Consider the following 22,676-nt stretch of genomic DNA (forward strand, 5'->3'; position numbering starts at 1 on the left):
AAGCTTCTCCTCTTGACTTTCATGCATATCGAGTGGAATGGAGGGGGGGGGGGGGGGGGTTGAGACGTCGAACTTCAATTTCTGCCTACATTTGAGTGGGTGTTATGCGCAATGAAACGGAAACCACCTAAATGTGTTATACTGGCGCCTTTATCGAGAACAATAATACAAAACACGGCCCGGCACTGTGACTTCCCATATTTTATCGACGGAACTTCCAAAAACTTTGGGGAAACAACGGATTTGACTCCTCCGCTTTCCTTATCAAGAGTCCAGACTCTTGTTTCAAGCAACAATCCGGTGACAAGAAACTGCGCTCTTGAACCAAGAGGTTTTTTTTACCAGTGAGTATAGTTTAAATTACATCATGTTCCATAAAACTTGATCAAATTTTCATCTATAACTCCTTTAAACTTAATAATAATCGCGATCAAACTGTGATCTATTGTAATCGAATGTTTGTCAAACATCCTCATCCCTGATGAGACCCATTCGATCAACTTCACCAATTTGCTATTTGCCAATTTGGGCTTCTTATCGAACTTTGCCAAAGTTGTCTAAGTTAATTAAATCAAACTTTGTTAAATTTGTCAAACTTCGCAGGTTTGATCATATTTTTTAGTTGTTTTCCAATCAAACAACTGTTGTTGTGGCTCTTTGTCACATGTTTACCACCTTTCACGCGCACGCGCGTCGAAAGAAGAAAGAAACTTCCACGCGTAATAGTTGTTTACGCGGTCCCTCAGAAGCGCAGGGTTCAAAACCCTCCAACCGGGACGGAGACCTCCCCCTTGCGCAGAAGAAGCACCCACTGGCGAAACAGCGTAAGTCAATTTTCGGATAAACCCTGGAATAAGCCTATGATAACGCTCAGCTATGAACGCGGTTACGCTGTTTTATCAGAATAGCGGCGAAGAAATCGTAAACAAGCCGGAGAAGCGCATCGTCATCCGCGTAATGATTCTCTTGGGTGCATGCGAATTGGCAGCCGAAGAAAAGGAGCCGAATTAATTTGCGAAAAAAAGTGTGCACTTGTCACGGTTGACTTGCCCGGACAAAAAAGGGAATTAATTGGGCGGGGAGTACTGCGCCACAAGCCCGCGAGGCCCGCGGCCGGGGCACGGCGACCCCGTAACGGCAGAATAGAAAATAATAGACGATAGTAATATTTGCGAACTGTCAATCACATTCGCGCGAGGTGAAAATAAAGAGAGCTTGACATTGCCTCAAACGCGACGCGTCGCGTCGCCGCGTCGGGTCTTCGGCACGATCTCGGCGATGTTGCCGGAGTTTTTGTCGAAATAGATGGCAACACTGTCATACTCACTGGAAAAAAAAACTCATTGGATCTAGAGTGCAGACTCTTGAAATCATCGACAAGAAAAAATACTCTTGATTCAATCGGATTTTTGCTAGAATCAAAACGAAATCCGCTTAAATTAAGAGGCTTGATTCTTGATTTAAGCTAGATTCTGATTGAATCGACAGTACTTTTTCTTGTCGATGTTTTTAAGAGTCTGGACTCTAGATCCAATGTGTTTTTTTTCCAGTGCTCCTAAAGAGGTTATTAGGTACAAAAATGCAGATTTTTAGTTTTCAGGGCCGTATTTATTGCCGCCAAAGATCTCTCTAAACGTCTCCGTATTGCAATGTAAACCGTGCCTCCAAAGAAAAGGAGCTGTTTAAGGAACGACTATGAACACGGCCTCTTGCCGCAAGCCGCATTCATAGATTTCCTACGGGCCATTTCAGAGGGAATTGGACAAAACCAGATGCACTCGATAAAAAATGTCTCTGCAGCATCTGCACCCAGAAAAGCTTCGGTAGTGGGCGCCAAGGTTCCCGATCCTGGCACCAATATTTGGTACTACTTCCGAAACTTTATTACAGGATGCAGAGCTTTCGACAGGGTTTCCATATTGTGGTTGCCGAGAATATGATTCGAACTATCAGGCTTTCCGAGGTGCGGATCGATATCTCCGAAAATGTGTTAACTTGCAAAATGATGTTTCTTGCAAAGCTTTACGCATGGAAAATCAGAGAAGGTACTTCAAAGCTTTGGCGTTGGAGATTGTGTGGTCGGGAGTCAAGCGTTGGGGGCTGATCGTCGGTTATAAAAAATCTCAAATTATATTTTTTTCTTTCCCCTCAACAAAATAAAACCTCTTGAAGGAGGAATTGGATCGTTGAGATAGATACGGCAATAAGTTAAAACAATTAGGATTACTACATTACTGTAGTCATTTATACATTTAATACATAAAAAAAAATAAAATAAATAAAAAAAGATACGGCAACAGCGCCCGGCGCGGTATTCGCCATTCTAAAACCGCGCAGGACGCTATTCGTTGCCCTGCCGATAAAAGGGCGTAACTGGACGTGGAGTTAAGGCCTGTCGTCAATACAACTGCACACTATTCCGGCCTTGTGTTAAAATAGATTTGCGGCTTTTTGTTTCAATAGCGACACTGTCCTAAACTCGCCAGTCATGCGCGAAATAACAACGCAGATAGAGAAAACCCCTCACTATGCACATAGCACATAGTTGCCTTTCTGGGAGATCCCTTAAATCCCTGCTCTAAATACGATAGACCATGATGGAAGAAATTACAGGGCAGTGGTTGGAAAACAAAGATGAGGTGCCCCCTCAATTTTAGAAGAAATTAAATTGATTATTGTTCGTGAAGGGAGACAGTATTGAAATATTGGTTTTAAAAATCGCCACAACAGTTTTGAGCAACATTTAAAAACTTTCAAGTATTTTAAGCGGAGATCTGATATGCCTCGGTTCGCTCGGTATGGTCATAGTATGGAGTTTCCTTTGGACCGTGAAAAAGGGCGATCGGGAAAAGTGCCTTCAAACTGAAGCTAGGCCAAAAACATCGCATCATCCAATCAATTCCCTACCTGTTTCGGTTCCTACACAAACTAAATCCTCTTGACTATCTTGTTATTTTGCTAACTTCGGCCCCTAAATTAACATCATAAAGTCACTATAAGACTCGAATATAGAGGCTCGAATATAGAAACTCTAATATAGAGACTCGAATATAGAGACTCGAATATAGAGACTCGAATATAGAGACTCGAATAACCCCGAGAACAGTCGAACATAGCACGAGCTTACGAAGGGCACGGCCATGAAAGTGAACCCGAACAGTGGCACCTATAGCAGAAACTGGGAAGTGGTCAGTTTTTGAAAACGGCTAAACGAGATTTCTCCTGGAAATTTTCGAGGACATTAGATTCCTGAAAATTTTTAAAAAAAATGGAATTATTAAAAACAGTTTGAAGAGTCAAAACCAATCATAACTTTTAAAATTGTTAAATAAGGTTCACTGGAAACTATTTATAAATTTACAAGTCTATTTTCGAAGGGAACAGGCGGTCCATTTCGATCATTCCGAAGAATAACCTTCAAAAGTCTCCTCGAAAATCGATACTTCACAAAAGAGATTTGACAATGTTCGACCGGTCATCGGGCGTTCCTCCTGCGCGCAAGCACATGAAGCTAGTCCATCCGGCACCAATGACAAGGAATTTGCACGGCCGAGACCCCCAAATTGGCCCCGATGGGCCCCCAGCTGGACCCCAAACCCGGCGAGAATATTGAACGGTCATTCGCGGTTGGGCTCTTAGGAGAAGTGCTCTTGGTCAATACACCTACAGTACTCATTAAGCTAGCCACGCCGCAACCCCAGCCATGAGCTTACTCCGTTATTACCAAGGCGCCACACCTCGCCCTCCGAACACAACCCATCTCGAAATCAACATGAGCCCTGATTCAGTATGTTGACACGTGCACCACGGGGCTCAACCTAAATATTCGTTTCGTTTTTTTGCCGGCAGAGTGGTTCGTCCGAGCGGATTAATTGAGCTACCGGAACGGATCCTGCTCATCATCGGACGAATAATTGAGGTGGGTCTTGGGTCGTGGTAAGAGTAATAGAGCTTGCGATTTGGGGCTCATCAGTTGTTTGCTTCGAATTTTGATGCGGCCAAATTGACTCGCGCGCCGCGCCGCGATCAGCTGTGTGCGGCCGTGTGCCAATTTAATGAGCGGCCCATTAGCGAATTTTTGCAGGTGTATCAACGCGCATGGATTCCAGAGAACTCAGTTAAGTGTCGCCCGAGGACCTATCGGGTGACAGTCGAGGTCCATTCGTCCTGCATCTCGAATTTTTTTTTGTTTTATTTTTTCTTTTATATTTATTTTAAAGAGTGGATTAATTGAATATTGCGCGCGCTAGTGCTGGAATATCGAGACTTAGGGTGTTTAGTTGTTCACCCACGACCAGCATCACTGAATTTTCCCCTCAAAATAGCCGAGAAATTTTAAAAGTAAAAGATGTACTACTATGGAAAAAGGCTGCGCGGTAGAAATCAAATGAATTCCTATTTTTGTAACCAGGAGCATCAGTTCTTCTTTTACCACACTACCACAGACCTTCCAAAAAATACAATACTTCTAGCTGTGGTATAGCTTTAGACAGTTTTTCCTGTCTCGTATGGTTTTTCCTTGTGGTTTTCACTTAAGTTTAGTTTCTTGTTTGTTGCAGTTGGTTCCTTGTTTATTTTGATAATATCCTCCTAAACCCCTAGAGATTTCACAGTTTTCATATAGTACCTTAGTCCTGAGCCAATTTTAACTTTTCGCATTTTTACTATGACAAAAATCGCAAAAAAATTAATCTCCCTTTTTCAGCGTAAAATAAATCCGGACAAATCCATCAAACTCGTTTTAAAACCGAAAAAGCCGCTCCATGCTATTTTTTTAGAGTTAAAACGGGATACATCGATATTTACGAGGATGAAAAGGGAGGCATTCGAAAAAAACGCGAATTATAAAGATAAATAAGGATATAAGTTATTTCAATATAAGCACTGGAAAAAAAAAACACATTGGATCTAGAGTCCAGACTCTTGAAAACATTGACAAGAAAAAGAACTCTTGATTCAATCAGATTTAAGCTTAAATCAAAAGAAAATCCGCTCAAATTAAGAGGCTTGATTCTTGATTTAAACTTAAATCTGATTGAATCAAGAGTATTTTTTCTTGTCGATGTTTTTAAGAGTCTGGACTCTAGATCCAATGTGGTTTTTTTTTCAGTTAATATGGCCTCATTTAAAAATGTAATTTCCGGTTTACGCCTAGATAGGTTAAAGCAGCATTAATCATACCTGATAAGAGAGTGCGTAAAGAGTCTAAGTAGGCTATTAAATCAGGAGCTCGACCGAGAGCAAGTGCTTTTGAGTAGACGCATGATGTAACAAATTGATTTGGTCCTTTTCACTTTCACTCAAGTTGGACTCGTGTCAACAATAATTGTGGACACCAGGGAGTCGAGAGGAGAGCCGCAATAATGAATTCATGGTAATAAAGTCCTCCGGCTCCAATAAACTTAATAAGTAATGCCCGTGTCACAACTGCACGCATTTGTAATTTCTTTCTTTCGATGAGTTTCTCGAACCAAAGTCCAATCTGACCTTCTATCCTCTCCGGATCTAGCGATAAAAGTTCGCCCTAAACAGTTTACAAGCTTTCAGCGCTCAAGGATGAAGTATTTTCAACCTAAAAATGAGAAAAAAATAGATTTACAGTCCTTTTGAAGAAATTTTCACGTATTGGAAAAGAAACCAACTGCGCAGCCAGTGGGGTTGCATCTCCATCTTTTTGAAGGCATCACGGTCGACTAGCGGAAAATAATTTGGCGCTCTCAAGTCGTCATACTATTTGAGGGGTCTGGTGGACAAGGTGCATAAGTGCAGTTTTTGCTATTTTAAGAAATAGATGTTTGAATTTTCGAAACTGCATTGATTCTTATGGTGGAGAGAAAGTTCAAACTGACTTTTTAATACTTCAAAAATGGATTTTGGGAGCGAATTTTTCGCAGATTATGCATTAAGACTATTTTTACTTGAAATCATTGATACCTAAATTTTTTCAAAAACTGCTCTTATGCACCTTGTCCTCCAAGCCCCTCATTTGAACGTAAATATTAAAGAGTAGTCGATGAGCATTTATTTCCTTCGAGCTTTAATTGTTTGATAATAGTTTGAGAGACTTTAACGCCGGGGTAGAAAAATTGGCATTTGCAGGAACCATGCGCATGATTTATTATACCATTTTTGCATCATCATAAATCGATAATTGAGTCGAAGTGGTTTTTAAATTTTAAGTTACGGAGATTAATTTTCAAAATATTAAACAAATGTGGAATATATCATCAAAGTGTCGAACGCATCTATGCTAAAAGAAACTATGTGCACACAAGTTTTAATAAAAAAAGACCATACGCATTGAATTTGCGTGCTTCATAGTTTCTTAAAATTTTATTCATCTTTACATAGTTTCTTTTAGCACACATTAGTTTGTTTAGTGTTTCTCGGTTTTTTGTTTGTCTTATAGAGGTAAACATTAATTTAACATAAAACTTGATACGCCTTAATATACCAAGGATGCAACAGATTAAATTCTCATTATCCTTGCTTTTTTGTTCGTGCCGATTGAAAACATCCAAAATAATGCAATGAAGTTGGAATATCGAAAGTCTCTTGGGTAAAACTTCAAGTTTATCCTTCAAGAAATGTAATCCTCCGAAGAACGTCTTTTCGCATTTTATCCCTGTTCCCAAGAACATTTAAGTTGACCTCCGTCCGACTCAAGGAAAATGATAAAAGTCATAATTATCCGTGAGAAATTTTCAGCAGACCAAAATGAATTCTAATACTACTACACAAACAGTGAGTCTATGAATGGAGTGTTGAGCTTGAGACCGGGGAGCAACGTTGCCTTCCGGGAAAAAAATCCTCCGATTTCTCATTACAACCATTGTGAAGAAGCTGATCTTCACCCAGAGACGGCAAATTTGCAGGAGACCAACTGTTTTGTTCTTTTTCAACGGAAAACTAAGGGTTACGCCTCCCATCATGGACGCTCTGTTATTTACATGGAACATTCGTCGACCATTCATCGGCTTGCCTAGTAATAATTAATAACATTGAGTATCGAGTTTCTGCATAAGGGGGGGGGGGGCGCTTTAGATCGGCGATCACACAGAATTCTCCTGTATAAAATATTTTGTATGAGTATGAGTGTAAGAGTTTCGCACAGAATTCGCTCTTAAGCTTAAACGGAGCTTTTGAAGTTGAGACCGCCATATTGGTATAATTATAAGAATGAAAAAGACTTTCTTTAGAGAAGAAAATTTGGAAACTTCAAACGCTTATAACTCCGTTTATACAAGACTTTGACGTTCTAAAAGTGGCTTCATAGTTTTTCTCGTGAAATTTACTCCCAGAAGTACCCCTTGAAGTCTTAAACGTAACGGAATAAACATTAAAATTTGCAATTTTAGTCAAAAATGTCATGTCAAACCTCTCTAATTGGCTCGATCCACTGTGCGTCGTCATCAAGTTTTTAAGGGGATTTTTTTAGGATTGGGCCGGGGTGGCTACCGCCACCTAGAATTCGGGCGCTGCTGCTCCCCTCGGAAATATGACAGTACAGATCACTGGAAACAAAAGTCCCTTGGATCTAGAGTCCATAGACTCTTAAAAACATCGACAAGAAAAAATACTCTTGATTCAATCGGATTTTTGCTTAAATCGAGAACCAAGTCTCTTAGTTCAAACGGATTTCCTTTTGATTCAAGCAAAAATCCGATTGAACCAAGAGTATTTTTACTTGTCATTGTTTTTAAGAGTCTGGAATCTAGATCCAAGCGACTTTTTTTTCCAGTGATGGGTGAGCATTGTTCCCTCTTAGTAGGCACAAAGGTGTGCATGTGTGGAAGCCGGTGTAGCGAATCCTTCGCGAAACGAGATTCCGGAAAGACCTCGAGAGGAATCCTATGCACCAGACATTAGATCTCCCAGACGGTGCGACCCCATTCGGATCATCGTTGCGAGTTCCATGGCGCGCCCGGTGCCCTCCGGCAAGAGCAGTACATAATGCGCTAATGGCACTGACACACAGCGTGCAACCGGTGTATGCAATCTGCAGCATCCATCAACCCGATGACTCCCCTCGGGTCCTCGCACCATAGACGCCGATTTTCGTCACGCTGATAGAAATTTGCTTATGACCATAATGGTTTCTTACGATCACAATTTTGTTTCATTGCCCCGCACTAAAATTTTTGTTGCATTTCCCCGCGCACAGCAACAGGCTGTGTTTCGTGGAGCGATAATCTACGGGATATTGCAGTGATACCGTTCCTTACAAGAGTCATAGCCAACCAGAGATAACATTGTCCATGAGCAAAGTATTGTACTGAGTAAAGTCTACTCTCATTACGCTGACTCTTGTATGCAACAAGCCCATTATGGTCCACATGGTCAAAGTGCAAAACCACGTATTTTCGTATGCGACGGTACAGACTTCAGAAATCCTTTATTTTTTCATTGGGAACCTAGTCGATTTAATTTCTTGAAAACTTCCTCGATTTTTCACCACTGTCAGCAGAATATCCCCTAGAAATTTCATTTTTTTTTCAGTTTTGGCGGGGAGTTTGAAACAGGGTTCCAATTCTGCAATACTCGATTCAAGTTGGCCCGTTTTTCTCTACGTACTTGTACGGACCAAATGGACTCAGAAATTGTAGTTATAAATTGCAAAATGTAGTCCAATTGTTTAAAGCTCACGTCACGACTAGCGCTGAACCGCACCTCATGCAATTTGTAAGGGGCAGTTCGCAACGCTGCTCCACATGTAAATATTAGACATTAAGGAAGGGGGCATCAAAGAGTCGAAATGTAGCATCTAAGAACGATCCCTTATCATGTCCCTTCATCGAAGATCTCTTCGTAGCCGAGCTCACCGCGCCATCCCTTCGCTCTCGCCACGGTGGAATCCGGCCGAGAGAGGAACGAAAATCAAGGGAACACGGAAGCAGTTATGATTCCGGATGCACGCGTGTGCATGAGAATCATCTCTGCGGCAAATGCACCCGGCGACTACGAAAACAGACAATCGGATGAGGCAGGAAATCGACGGAGCAAAGCGCCGGGTGAATAAGGCCGCCACGAAATCCGTCAACGCGACGACCGACGCACACTGGACCGATTCATTAGGATAAGCCGGACAAAATCTGGAAACCTGAAAAGCTTATTTTTCGAAAAAAAAAATGGAATAAAAATGTTTAAGAGTGGTTCCGTTGGTGTTTTCGTGAAATACCCTTGCAGAAACACCCCTTGAAATTGAATATGCGACGAAATTAACGTCAAAATTGGAAATTTTTGCAAACAATTTTATGTTCAACGTTTTCTATAAACTCGTCCTACTGTGCGACGTCCGACGACCGGCGACGATGGAGGACGGACAGGGCCACTCCCCGTCCGCGGTCCTCGAATCCACTCTCGTTCATGCGAAATGCACTTGCCATTCGTTAGCAATGGGTAATGGCCGTACAAGCTCCATTATTTTATTGCAGTTTGCAGTCGATGAATAATTTATCATCGCTGCCCGGCCTGCTCTTCCGGCGCACCGAGCACGTCCCGAATTGGGCTTGAGTTCCTATTTATAGAGGAGAAATGTGTCGGGAAGGACATCGATCCGCATCGGACGCGGCATTTTTCGCACTAAAAAAAATCTCGGTGTATTTACTAAGAAAAGGGTAAAATCACCAAGAATTCAGGGTTCTATTTGATCCCAGTTTTTTCTTGGTAAAATTACCACTTATGGAATTGTAAATTTTACCGAGAAATCTCGGTAAAATTATTGAACTTTCTCGGTAATTTTACTAGACCTTGGATAAAACGCCAATATTTTTTATCGGCTGTGATAGAATTACCGAGATAAAATGGCAAAGTTACCGGGAATTGATTACCAATAAAAGTGGTATTTTTACCTGAGAAAAACAGTAAAAATGTCGGTTTTTAGGTAAGCTTACCAGTCTGTCTTGGTAAAATTACCAATAATTGGTAAAAAAAAGTGAGATGGTAAACGTACCAACGGACCTTGGTAAAAACGCCGAGAATTTTTTTTTTCAGTGCGGGTTGGCAAAATAATGTCGTCGTTTCCCGGGCGAAGAATCTGATTCCATTGCTAAGTTCTAAAATCGACAGAAAATATACCATGGAAACAATAATAATAAGTAATAATATGGTCCATAAAAACATGACACAATTCGTCGCTTCCCGAACGAAGGAGTACGTAACTGCATTCCAAGGTTGCAAAATTGGCTCGAACAATTTAATGTTTTACAAGATTGTACCCGTTTAATTTTTGTCCAAAATTGTTGTGATTCATGCTCGAGATCAGGAGAAAAATTGGTGAAATTTTCAGTTAGAAATAACCAAAATTCTCCGTATAAAAATGCAATCCGCGAGGGGAAATTTGGCAACATTGAAATTTAGTTACGTTCTTTCGTGAGCAGGGTCGGATTAAGGGGGTGGCCACATGGGCCGCGGCCGATGGCGGCAAATCTAAGGGCGGCAAAAATTTGCAATTTTTTTAAGTGTAGGTATAAAAAAAATCGGATTTAGAAAAAAAAAATTACAAACGAGAAAAGGCGACAAAATCTCTCATTTACTGAGAGTATAGTAATTTCTAATTTTGTCGTCTCTTAATGATACAAGAGACAGTACCTTCAATTAGTCGAGTTAAGAGAGAAACCAACCGCGCAATTTGGCCTGGAACGGCGCGACTTAGAGAGAAATGATAACGAGGACTTGAGATGAAAAGGAGAAGCCCTCGACGCAGCGATCGGCATGTAACACATATAGCGCCTACAAGACTGCACGAATACTTCTCGCATTGCATCAAACACAGTACGGTCATTGCGGTCAGCGTGAAACGGATAGCGCCTACAAGCATGCATGAATACTTCACGCATTGCGCCAAACACAGTGCGGTCAGCGTGAAACGCATTGCTCCTACAAGACTGCGTGAATACTTCACGAATTGCGTCCAACACAGTGCGTTCAGCAGCGATCGGCGTGAAACGCACAGCGTCTACAAGACTGTCTGAATTCTTCGCGCTTCGCGCCAAACATGGAAGGCCTTGTCCACACACAGATAGGTTTACGAAACTTAACTTTCGCGCAAAGTTCCGTGAACTTTTGCTGGTAGTGTTGACAGGGCTTTCCCAAAAAATATGTTCAACACGAGTAAATGCATCTTATGCACCCCTCCCCCCTGGCACGTTCACTTGATGGTTTTTAGCGAGTTTCAAAACGAATGAGAAGGGGGCGGCAAAATACAGGCGGCCCATGGGCGGCAAGTAGGTGAATCCGGCCCTGTTCGTGAGGGAAATGACGAATTAACACGATTAGATGTCGATTGAAACTGGAAGTAGCACTTCAATAAAACTTCAAGAGATATTCGTATTTGGACGGAACTTTGGTCGCATTCAGCGGAGTTGATCAAAAAGCAGTGCAATTTTATGAGCTAGGTAGAAATCTCTGTTTGACGCTGTGAAAATTATTATGGACCCATAGGGAATATGGGTCGTAATCATGGTCGTTCCTTAAACACCTTTTTTTCTTTGGGAGGCACCGTATAGATGGCGGCGTGACGACGCGAGACAGTAGGTAACTGTTGAATGCAACTATTTGTGTTCAATGGTTGTGCTTGTTGCATGCATACAAATTGAAGGAGCTCTGTATTCTTAACAACGCGATTCGCCGCAACTAGACGCTCGTGCTTTCGGGAGTATCGGGATAAGTGTATGAATAAGAGAGTTTTAGTTAGGCTAGTTTGGCTAGTTGGACGTTATGTTATTCAAAGGTAACAAAATTGTCTCAAACAACACAGTTTCACCCGAATATGACCAGCAAATCTTGCCAATATTTTTACCGATGTTTTATGTAATTAGAAGAAATAAGAGCAAAATTTTAAGTTATATACACTTAACGACTTCCAAAAATAAATTTAAAAAAATTTGTTGTTGAAGTAAAAAGAATGCTGAAGATAAAATTTGCCGCTACAAATGTTTGGACAGTACCGAGTGCACAACTTAAATTTTGGCTTGATTAAATAAAGATGACTTAATGATGGCTTAATTATCTTATATGATGAAAAAAAATGTTCAATTTTGGCAGCATACTGCAAATACTCTTACCTCCTTTTCTCCAAAATACGCCAAATATCATTCTGCGAAAAGGAACATGAGAAGGTTGATCAGTCCCTGTAAACATCCAAAACGCATGAAATTTTGAACATATCGTTTAGAACAGGGAAATCCCGCAAGAGCCGTACTATTTGATTATTCATTCAGCTCTTTGTTGGATGCCCTGGCTTTGCGAAAGTTCAGTGTTAGTGGATTGTGCACGATCAACCTTGCTTCATCCAAGGATCATTTTATAAACGGATATATGTGGCAAAGACAAAAATTTGCGAATGCCCATATCCTTTGAAAGTGATGCGATTTCAGCGACTTTCTCAAGAAGTTCGGGATGTTCGCGAGTATGAGCCGTATGCTGGCTTGTAATCGCGACTTCTTTCAAGAGTTGTACCTGATGAATATTATTGCGATCGCCAGATATTATCATCATGAGATACTGGTTAGTGATTACCCAGTCCAGTGCTGCGCGTTTTGCATGTTTAAACGTTTGAAGACATGTCAAACCTGGAGGGAGGTTGCCACTTTGCAGTGATTGTTGTTTGCAAATTAGCAAACGATGAAACAAAATATTCTGAATTTTGGAGTTGAGCTGCACAGGTCATCATCGTGCCCAGAGCGCAGACTCGATTTGTCCCTTTGGCTTGTAACTGTGCAACTCTCAGGTCATCTTCATTTAAACCGTCCCTTCAACTCAATCAATTTTCCTTCAATCCGATGGTTTTGCAATGGAGATGTTGCATGTGTGAGGAATTTGCGATTTGACTGTTGATTCTTATGTAAAAGTTCGCGAGAAACACGATGGTGCCACTGGTTTTCTCTGAAAACAACTCCCAAACTCAAAAAAAGTTCTCAAGTTGAGGCCAAAATGAAGGGGCTATCCCACGCTTTCTTGAGAGTCCGCCCCTATTTCAAGACAAACTCTTCATGCAAAGGATATAGGGAGCAAATACATTGACAGGGCTGCCCCTTTATTTGGGGACTCCAAAACTGAAAACATAGCAACCCTGCTAATGTATTTGCTCCCTATCCTTTGCATGGAGAGTTTGTCTTGATGTAGAGGTGGACTCTCAGGATAGCGTGGGATATCCCCTCCATTTTGGCCTCAACTTGAGAGCTTTTTTTGAGCTTGGGAGCTCATTTCAGAGAAAACCAGTGGCACCATCTTGTTTCTCGCGAACTTTTACATCAGAATTAACAGTCAAATCGCAAATTCCTCACACATGCAACATTTCCATTTAAGCGTCACAGGAGTTAAAACTGTTGTATCATCGAGTTTTCCTCAGGATTTCAGATTTATATTGGGTGCTCAAACAAGAACCCATGGGCCGCTACGCGTCACAACCATCTGAAGGAGCTTCGCTCCCTCTAATGCCTGCTCTGTGGGGCTCTTGTCAGTAAATATAAATCAAACCGAATCAATTTTCAGATTAAGGGAGTTGCCTGTGACTAAGAGTGTCGGCCACCCGTTTGCTGTCGGGACTTCAGTAGGACGTCATTTTCCTCGACCGGGGGTGGCTACCGCCATTGATGAAATGAGCTCATTAAGAGACTATCTCCTATCGATATGCGATTTTCAAATGGGGAAACTCACAGTTAAATCACGTAATGTAAAAATAGTTACGGTAGATGTATTTTTTTAAAATTTTTCTGGTGGAGCAAGTCCAATCTCTGATGAATTTTCCGATAACCTGCTTTCGTTTATCTAACCACACCGTGTGGGGAGCGATGAGAAGAAGACGAATTTTTTCGAAAAACCGACGACACTGCCCGAGGAGCCGGGGCAGGCGCTCATTTGCATGCCCGTGGCTCTGAAACAAATGATAACTTAACTAACGGCGCATCGAAAAATTTGCTCAGACTCACGTACCTGCGACACGGTCCAAGGCTATGTCGAAATTTCACAGTCTAAATATTCGGCGACAGACCCGCATGCCCCCCCCCCCTCCTCTGGTCCCCCGGCCGGGGCACCTTCGAAGACGAGTCTCTAATCAGCTGATCCGCGTTTAGGACTTTTTGGCTTAAGCTCGAGTAAGTCACTCGCCGTTCCGGATTCCGATGTGCATTCCGAGTTGCATTCATCGCAATTTTGGACAGTTTATCGCTACGCGGCGTATCAGAATCACGTTTTCGCGTGGTGATGAGCTATGGCCTGACGTCAACATCTATCTTAGGGATGTTGATTTTTTTAGAGTCCACACTAAATAAGCTCATACACTCTCAAATTATAGTGTTTTTAAAAAAGGGTCTAACTGCAAAAATTGTTTTCAGGAGGAACAAAAGAAATAATTTCCCATGAAGCTTTCGTCCTTTCTTTTGAGGATGTTTGTTCGTGATGAAATAAATTTAGTGCACCGTTTTTCGTAGAACACTGACAATATTAAACTGATGATAAAATATATGTGATTCATAAAAAAATTTACTTGGAAAAATAATATTTATAAGCCAAACGATTACCATAATAAAAACAACAGGAAAGGGAATATTATTTAAACAAATAAAAATGGTAATCAAATTTATCTATACCAGAACAGAAATATTATTTAAGATATAAGCCAGGTCAACCTGAAGATATTTGCAGAATTTACGTACCGTGTTAGTCCATTTTTGGGGGAGGTGGATTCAGAATTTTAGCGGTGACTTAACACGTGGAATTTTAATTCTTTCAAAGCACCACTTCGATATATTATCAACATTTCTTGGTGTTCTTCTTTTTCTTTTCCCCAATAGGTTTTTTCCTTCAGTTTGTGCCACTTAGAGTAGTAGACCACCTGCCATTACGTAAAAGGTGTAAGAGATAAAGAATACCAAATTACACAGAAGTTATCCGTGTAATCCTAAAAATTCTGAGGGGAAAAGTGCAAAAAAAATTATCATTCAATACCGACAACCGAAACAAACTGCATAGGTCAAATGAATGTAATATAAATTAAACTGCTCGTAAGATTTTTATTTCTGTGTTTTGTTTACCTGTGAAATGTCAGGGCAAAGCAGAAGGAGGAAATCATTTCTTTTGACTTTTGCCAATATCAGGGATTATTCCTTAAAAGCCGGAACCCAGTAGCTACTTGAATACCTAATTTATGTCTAAAATATTCTTCTTTCTCGTGGTTCTGATTTTTTCTTTTTGGGTGGAGTTCGTATTTTTCCACCAGGAGCCAACTTCCTATTTATAAAATTTTGTTTTATACAGATTGGGGTTTCCCAAGGTGGTAAACTTGACGAAAAGTTAATTTTTAAAGGGCAAATAAGTGCATGTTTTTTTTTTTTAAATCTAAATTTCTATTGTCATAGATTCATGGCCTAAGAACTTCCAACCTCATGGTTAATTTACAAGAACCTGGCGTTAAATTGAGTCACGGAAAGTGAATTAATAACAATAATTATTAGATGTACCTATTGACCGAATTTTCATCAGAGATAAAATTGTTACTGCAGCTGTTTATTATGATTGACCAAAAAAAAACCATTTTCCTGGATCAGCGTGAGGAAAGCACTTTCGTGAAATCAACAGTATTATTATTTGCAGAAAAAATAAGACAAGTTTGCAACGGCCAATTTCACTCATGTTGATCACAGTCTCTTTTTCTCTCATTAATTGAATCGGAAGAGTAAATATTTAACCTTATGAGTTAATTTTGAGCTTTTAACAAATTTGACGCAAAATTTTTCGTGAAATTTTGATGCGGAAACATGTACTGATGTGTCTCTCGACTGTTTGTAATTAATTCTTACGCCGCACAGTGGATCGTGTCGATTAGAGAAGTCGGACATGGAGTTTTTGACTAAAACTGCAAATTTTGATGTTTATTTCGTCGCATTTTAAATTTTAAGGGATGCCTCTAAAAGAAAATTTCACGAGGAAACCAATGGAACCACTTTTAGAGCCTCAAAATTGTGTATAAACGGAGTTGGAAGCTTTTGAAGTTTCCAAATTTTGTCCGACCTCTCCTATTGACTCGATCCACCGTGCGCCCGCCGTCCAGCGGTCCATTTGCAAAAGGACTGCTGGTATTGCAAGTTTGCAAAACGAGTGGTTCCTTCTTGCAAATGGCAGTCCTATTGATCGCGATCATGTTTATTTTGTGCTTTTCATTCTTTTTTATCAAACTCGACGCGAATTAGGAGCGATTTGGTGAAAATCAAGGAAGAGGCCAAAACTCCGCGAACAAAACATCGGCGCACCGAAGTAAGTTGACATATTAATTCATGGTTTCCTCTTCCATCGGACGGTTTCCGGATCCTCGAGCTATTATTTTCATTCTCATTTTATCTCGTCTTAAAAATAATGAGGTCCCACCGAATAGCAAATCAGTCCGAATCAAATTTGGCGAGTTCCCTTTCTTGATCAAGGTGACGAAAATAAAAGTGATGGGCGGAGATTTTCCGATCTGGTGGCTCCGAATGGCTCTCATTTTCTGCCCTTCCTGTTAAATTGGTAATTTCGAATTGGGCGCTTTTGTGCAAATCACAAGCCTTAAATTGAGTTCCCATGGCAGAAACTATTCCATGGCTTGTATTTAATCCGCTGGAAAATCTCATTCTAACCTCGTCCTTGAGTATTTAGCAAAATTATGACGCGACATTCTCTAATTTGAGCCACGAGACTTAGTAGTAAAAAAATGAACTTTCACATCAATTCATCACACTAAATATCCCCAATAATGTGTTATGCACCAATAATATTTGTACACAAATGGATTGCATTTTGAGAAAAGGAGTAAGGAGCATTGCAATGTTACTGAGATTGTAATTTTTTTCCCAGAGGACATAAACCTTGTCTCCATGGAGTCATGGGACTTGTCCAAGTTCGAATCGCAGGAATGAAACCCCTGGGCTTTTTCCCCGTTCAAGAAAACATGAACATGTCTTCTTCCTCTCTCTGAGTCGCTCTTAGGACTTCAGAAGGATTCTACTTGGCACTATGATTAGTATTAAGTAATTCAATATTTTTATCAACTTCGCAAGTGAGATTTTTCCCTGAGACAAATCCCATGAAATGCCCTGTGAAGACAAGGCGGACAAATTTAAATTTATTTAAAAAAAAAAAAGAAAGCTGGGTCGAAAGCGCTTAACTTTATCGCAATATTGCAAAACGTTTACAAATTTACTCATACACTAATTACAGAACGACCGAGAATATCCTAGAAAAATTTATAGACTATTTTCATCGTGATTTTGGCAATAAAAACTCCATATCATTTTCAGCATAAAATATGGATCCCATCACTGAATGATGAAATCATAAGTCGGGCAAAACCTCGCAATCTTGCAATGTAGCAATGCAACAAAGCCCCTTTGACTCTGTAGCCCTTTTAAATAATGCCTCAGCACTGGCATATAAATAAAACAAGCCTCATCAAATAAAACCCCCAAAAACATGTGCGTTGCACAATATTAAAGTGGCAGGATGATAAATTTCAAAGTCGTAAAATGTTCGCGGTTAATCTTTCGATGAAAGATGAGGGACGAACGAAATGAACTTCAATAGATCAAAATTGGTCGCTCCTCTGACGTTAGGGCGTATCTCAATTTCAACGTGAGCCCTGTTCTTTGTGTAACTCTATGCTTGCTAGGGCTCATGTGGAAACAGAGGTACGCCCTTCCGTCTCAAGGATGACAAATTCAGTGAGGTTTCCAAGCAGGCGTTCGCACACTCTTAAGAGTGGTGCATCGGTACTTACTCAACTTGCATTTTAATGAATTTTTTCAAAACCAAAACCGGCCACATCAAGCAAGTTATGGTAGTGGCGGGGCGTGAATGATCGATTATCGATATTATCCCGTTTGGAGCAGTGATATAGAATCGATTATTAAGGTGTTCGTTGCAAACACCCTGTTCATCGATCCATCCCCATTGATTCAAATGATAGATAAATCGATACATCGCAAATCACACCACGCCACTGAGTTAGTTATGGGCCTCTCGAAAAACGCCTCCAAGTCTTCACAAGCGCAGTGGCTTCCAAGTCGATAATTTATATTCGCAACCAATACCACCGTGGCTGGTTTTCGATTAATGCAATGCTTTATTACCGTCGTAGCATTAGCCAAAAAACATTTGTTTCAAGGACTCCAGGGTAGAAAAGAGATCCAAAAGATTAACAATGGTAGGTGTTTTGACCAAGGTCTGGTGTAAAATGAAGTGAGATTAAATTGTCCTTTGATCTAAACCAGTTGATGTCAAAGCTTTTCAAGCTCATGTTATTTTCAAAGCTCGAACCGAACTACGAAGTCACAAATCACAAATCTACAAGATCGGTAGAAAACTAAAAATATAATGCTAAAACCATTGGATTTTTTGCGACATCATACGGCCCATTCATAGCTCTGGCGATGAATATAGTGCTCGAACATCTTAAGCGTAAAATTAGTCAAAATAAGGTATGATTTAGTAACTCTTTACTTTACACTAGGCTATTAGTGAACACCTACCCTCTCTGACACATAAACGGCGCATGCAGCTGTCCTTCCAAAATTGATTGGGCAACTAACATCTCTGAAAATAAATGATTGCAAACCTTACACGGCGGAGAGGAATGAATTGCTCGTCTGAAATTGTTTGTTTGTACGAATCGTAAAGATTTGCAACGTTTTATTAGTACCAGCCTTTGAACGGACGGTCCGGTCTCGGCTCAAAACGCCTTCAAATTCCGTGATACTTTACGCCGCGTCACGAAGTTAGTTTATTTGCCTTTTGAAAATTGGTGTCAAAACAAAGAGGAAAAAAATCACTCCTGAGGCACTCTTTTCACACGTCCCTACCACACCAACTGCCTTGACATGATGTCAAACACGGCGTTAAAATTAACGTTCATTATCACCCGAATTTTTCCACTACAGACGCGCGCGCCCCTCTAAAAAATGCCGGCAGACCTTCCATTTCAGTTATACCCTTAATATTTCTTGGGATTGCTTCATTAATAAATATGGCCACGTATCATAGGGCAAGAAAAATTTTACAATGCAGTCTGTATATACATAAATGTCGCTCCTACAAGGCACTCATATCGGGAGCTTTTCGACACCAAACGCCACATGTGCCTACCTTTCAAGAGGTTATCGGGCACCTGACAACGCAACTTCGGCAACGCCCTAATGTCATCCCTTCATGAGACATCCCCGTAGCCTTTTCCCAAGTGGTACCCAATCCAAAACTTGTTTGGGCAACCGTGTTATGTGTCTCAACCAATTTTGTAGTCATTTATACATGCATATCAAGCCGCTATACTCAGCGCACTAGAGCGCTCTGCGACTCCAAATCGCCATCGGAATCGATCCTCCCATCAATCATCGGCAGATTACACCGTCTGATCTCCCCCTCCACTCCCTCCCGCCAACCTTTTACTGGACGTCCACGCCGCCGTTCTTCCGGGAGGAACCCAATCAAATACCTTTCTGGGCAACCGACTATCTGCCATTCTCCGCACGTGTCCATACCAAACCAGCTGCCTGGTTTTGATATCGTGCACAATATCTTTCTCAACTCCCAAATCCCAACTCCTTTTCTCCTTGTAGTCATTTATTCCTCGCTTATTTTCCTCTGAGACTCCCTGATCCTATAGGATCAGGATTCGTACTCATTCGCGACGTTTAATCCGGCGATAGAGCAGAAGATCGAGAATATCGAAGGATGGTAAGTGGAAGACGTTCCTCTGCGTATGATTCCGATGTCACGGTCGGTCGTGTGTTTTTATGGAGCTGGCGTTTCTTTATTTCCCTCGCGTAATTTAATTTAAATGTTGACGGGGAGGCGAGGCGCTCGGGATGTGCCGTGATTGAATTATACGCCATTCACGGCGTGAAAACGGCGATTCGTCCGATTCGCGACAACAATAGCCGTCAAGGTGTTAACTCCGGTCTCTGGACTCCTTAAAACCTCTATCCTCCCCCACATACTCCACCGCGCAGTAACTCCGTCTTAGAACTTGCTTGTTTGACGTGCTTCTTCGCACGGTGACGTAATCTCTTCAAGTCTTGAAAAAAGGGATTGACAGTGAGCACTGGAAAAAAAAAACACATTGGATCTAGAGTCCAGACTCTTGAAAACATTGACAAGAAAAAATGCTCTTGATTCAATCAGATTTAAGCTTAAATCAAAAGGAAATCCGCTCAAATTAAGAGGCTTGGTTCTTGATTTAAGCAAAAATCCGATTGAATCAAGAGTATTTTTTCTTCTCGATGTTTTTAAGAGTCTGGACTCTACATCCAATGTGTTTTTTTTTTTTCCCCAGAAAGGGCTATATTTTCAAAGTTGCTCTCGGAACACCTGCCAAGGAGAGTATGCTGCCATGCTAAGGAAGAACGCCGTATGAACATTCGAGAGTTGCCAAATTGCCCCGGATACAACATGTATTTTTGAGAAAGATTATACGTATTTTTCCTTGAAATTTGCAGACATTTAAGACAAAATTGCGAACAAAATTGTCTGAAAAATTGAAGAAAAACATTCACAATTTTCCGAGTAAATTAAGGTTTTTAATGAAGGAAATTTGGCAACGTCTGAAGGTTCATACGGCGTTCTTCCTTGGCACGGCAGAATGGACTTGTCGGTATTTTTAAAGTTTGCGTTTGAGCAGGTCGTTAGAGTCCAAAATGGCAACCAACCTATGGGCTCAAATTATCCAAAATGATTCATTATTACTATATTCACTACCGAAAGTTTCAAGAATTATTGTATCACGTATTTGGCTTTGTTTATAACATAAATTTCCCCAATTTTGTGGAAAAGCGCTCATTTATAAACATTCTTGGACATGTTGGTTTAACATTTGAATGTGAAAATTGACAGCGGCATTTTCATGGTATTTTTCGTGCGGGAAGGTTGGCTGCATGCTCTTTTGGGCAGAGCTTTATGTTTTGCCATGTCAATCCATACTTTGTAGTAGTTTCTCACAGTTATACTCGCCGCAATTATACTCTTGAGTTTTTTAAGGTCAATTTTTAAGAATTGACGTTGAGTAGTTTTCCATTTAAAAATGTTTAAAGTATGATAGGAGGCCTGCAACGTCGCAAAGCCGAGATATACGTTGTCTATTAGCCTCACCGTCGATACATATCGAGTGTAATAGAGAGAACCCAAGTTTTTTTTGGCAAACATGGGGTTTGCCCGCTGGTTGATTGCAAGAAAAACGTGGGCTTAATTTCGCTGTCGGACCCTTACGCATGAAGTGATTTCACCGCGAATAGGAAATCTGGCAAGGAACCAACTCTGCTCTTCCTTCCTTTCCCTGAATTGGACTGCATTTTGCAATTTGGAACTATAAATTCTGGCTCTTCTGGAAAAACACTTATGTGCATAGGGAAACTAATGGCATATACGTTGTTTTTAAACCGAGCCGGAATTTATAGTTCCTAATTGCAAAATGTAGTCCAATTGATGTGGCTCTTTTAACAGTCAAGGCAGGGTGCATTAGCAAAATTCTAAAAATTTCAAAATCCTAACCGAGCAAAACTCGCTCCACTAATGATTTTGTTCTCATGAGCTGGACTGCATTTTGTAGCAAGGAACTACAATTCCTGGCTCACCCGTCAAAACACTCATGTGTATAGGAAAACTGACGATACATACGTTGTTTCCAAACTGAGCCGGAAATGGTAGTTCCTGATTGCAAAATGCAGTTCAACTAAGGTCCCTTCCCTCGCAAACGGTCACAAACACAGGTAACTGCGGCAAAATGAGCACATTTTCCGAGCAATTTTTGATTGAAAAAAAGTTAGATAACAGATAGAGAATGGTGGTTGGTCAGTGCGGCAAGAGCACGAAACGCGGGGGAGGCAGAGGAGCGCGCCGACAAAATCCCGGACGATGAGCAGGAAATGTCATGGAAAATTGAATGACGAGATCAAGGTGGAACATACTATTATTGTCCTCGTTAATTTCGCTGTTTTGTCGCTCTCCGCACGCTTGCCTACAGGTACACGCACGGTACTCCACGAGCACATCCACCCATACACACGCACACACCCTCACATACGTGTCGACGACGCTCCAGTGGTCGTCTGTTCCCACGTCACTAACTCAAATCTCCCGTCTGCCACGCAACCGTACTGCACGCCTCCATTTTCCTTTTTCCTGGCCAATTTTGCGTTTTTTGTGAGGAAGGTTGAGGAAGTTTTAAGGATAAAGCAATGGTTTGGTTTTCTCTCATAGATTCAAGTTCTTAAAATTGAAGAGCGTTGAAAAATAATGAAGAGTATGAGAGGAGTGAGGCTAAAACTGAAGAAATATATCTGAGATGAAACTGCTAAAAGAGGTATGGTCAAGGTTTAAAGGCCTCGAGACATTCAACGAAAAAAAGGAAACTTAGAACTTGACTGAAGATTATACATGACGGCTTTTGTCAAACGGAAAAATTCAAAAAATCAAAATTTGAGTTTTTGAGGGAAGCACTCTACATTCCGAAGTATTCGCTGTAAATTTACTCTATTTGCACGCAAAGTTTAGAGTGGAAATAAGAATTTTAGTCCTATTATGCCGAGCTTCAAACTTAACAAATAAAACTTCAGTGATTGGATTCTTCTCAAAATTTCATTTTTTGGATTAGCAACTTATGAAGTTTTGGAACAAAGCTCTAGTCTCTAGCTTGGTTGGAGAGCGAACAATGTATG

This window comes from Bemisia tabaci, chromosome 3 (genome assembly GCF_918797505.1).
Source record: "Bemisia tabaci chromosome 3, PGI_BMITA_v3".
NCBI lineage: Eukaryota > Metazoa > Arthropoda > Insecta > Hemiptera > Aleyrodidae > Bemisia > Bemisia tabaci.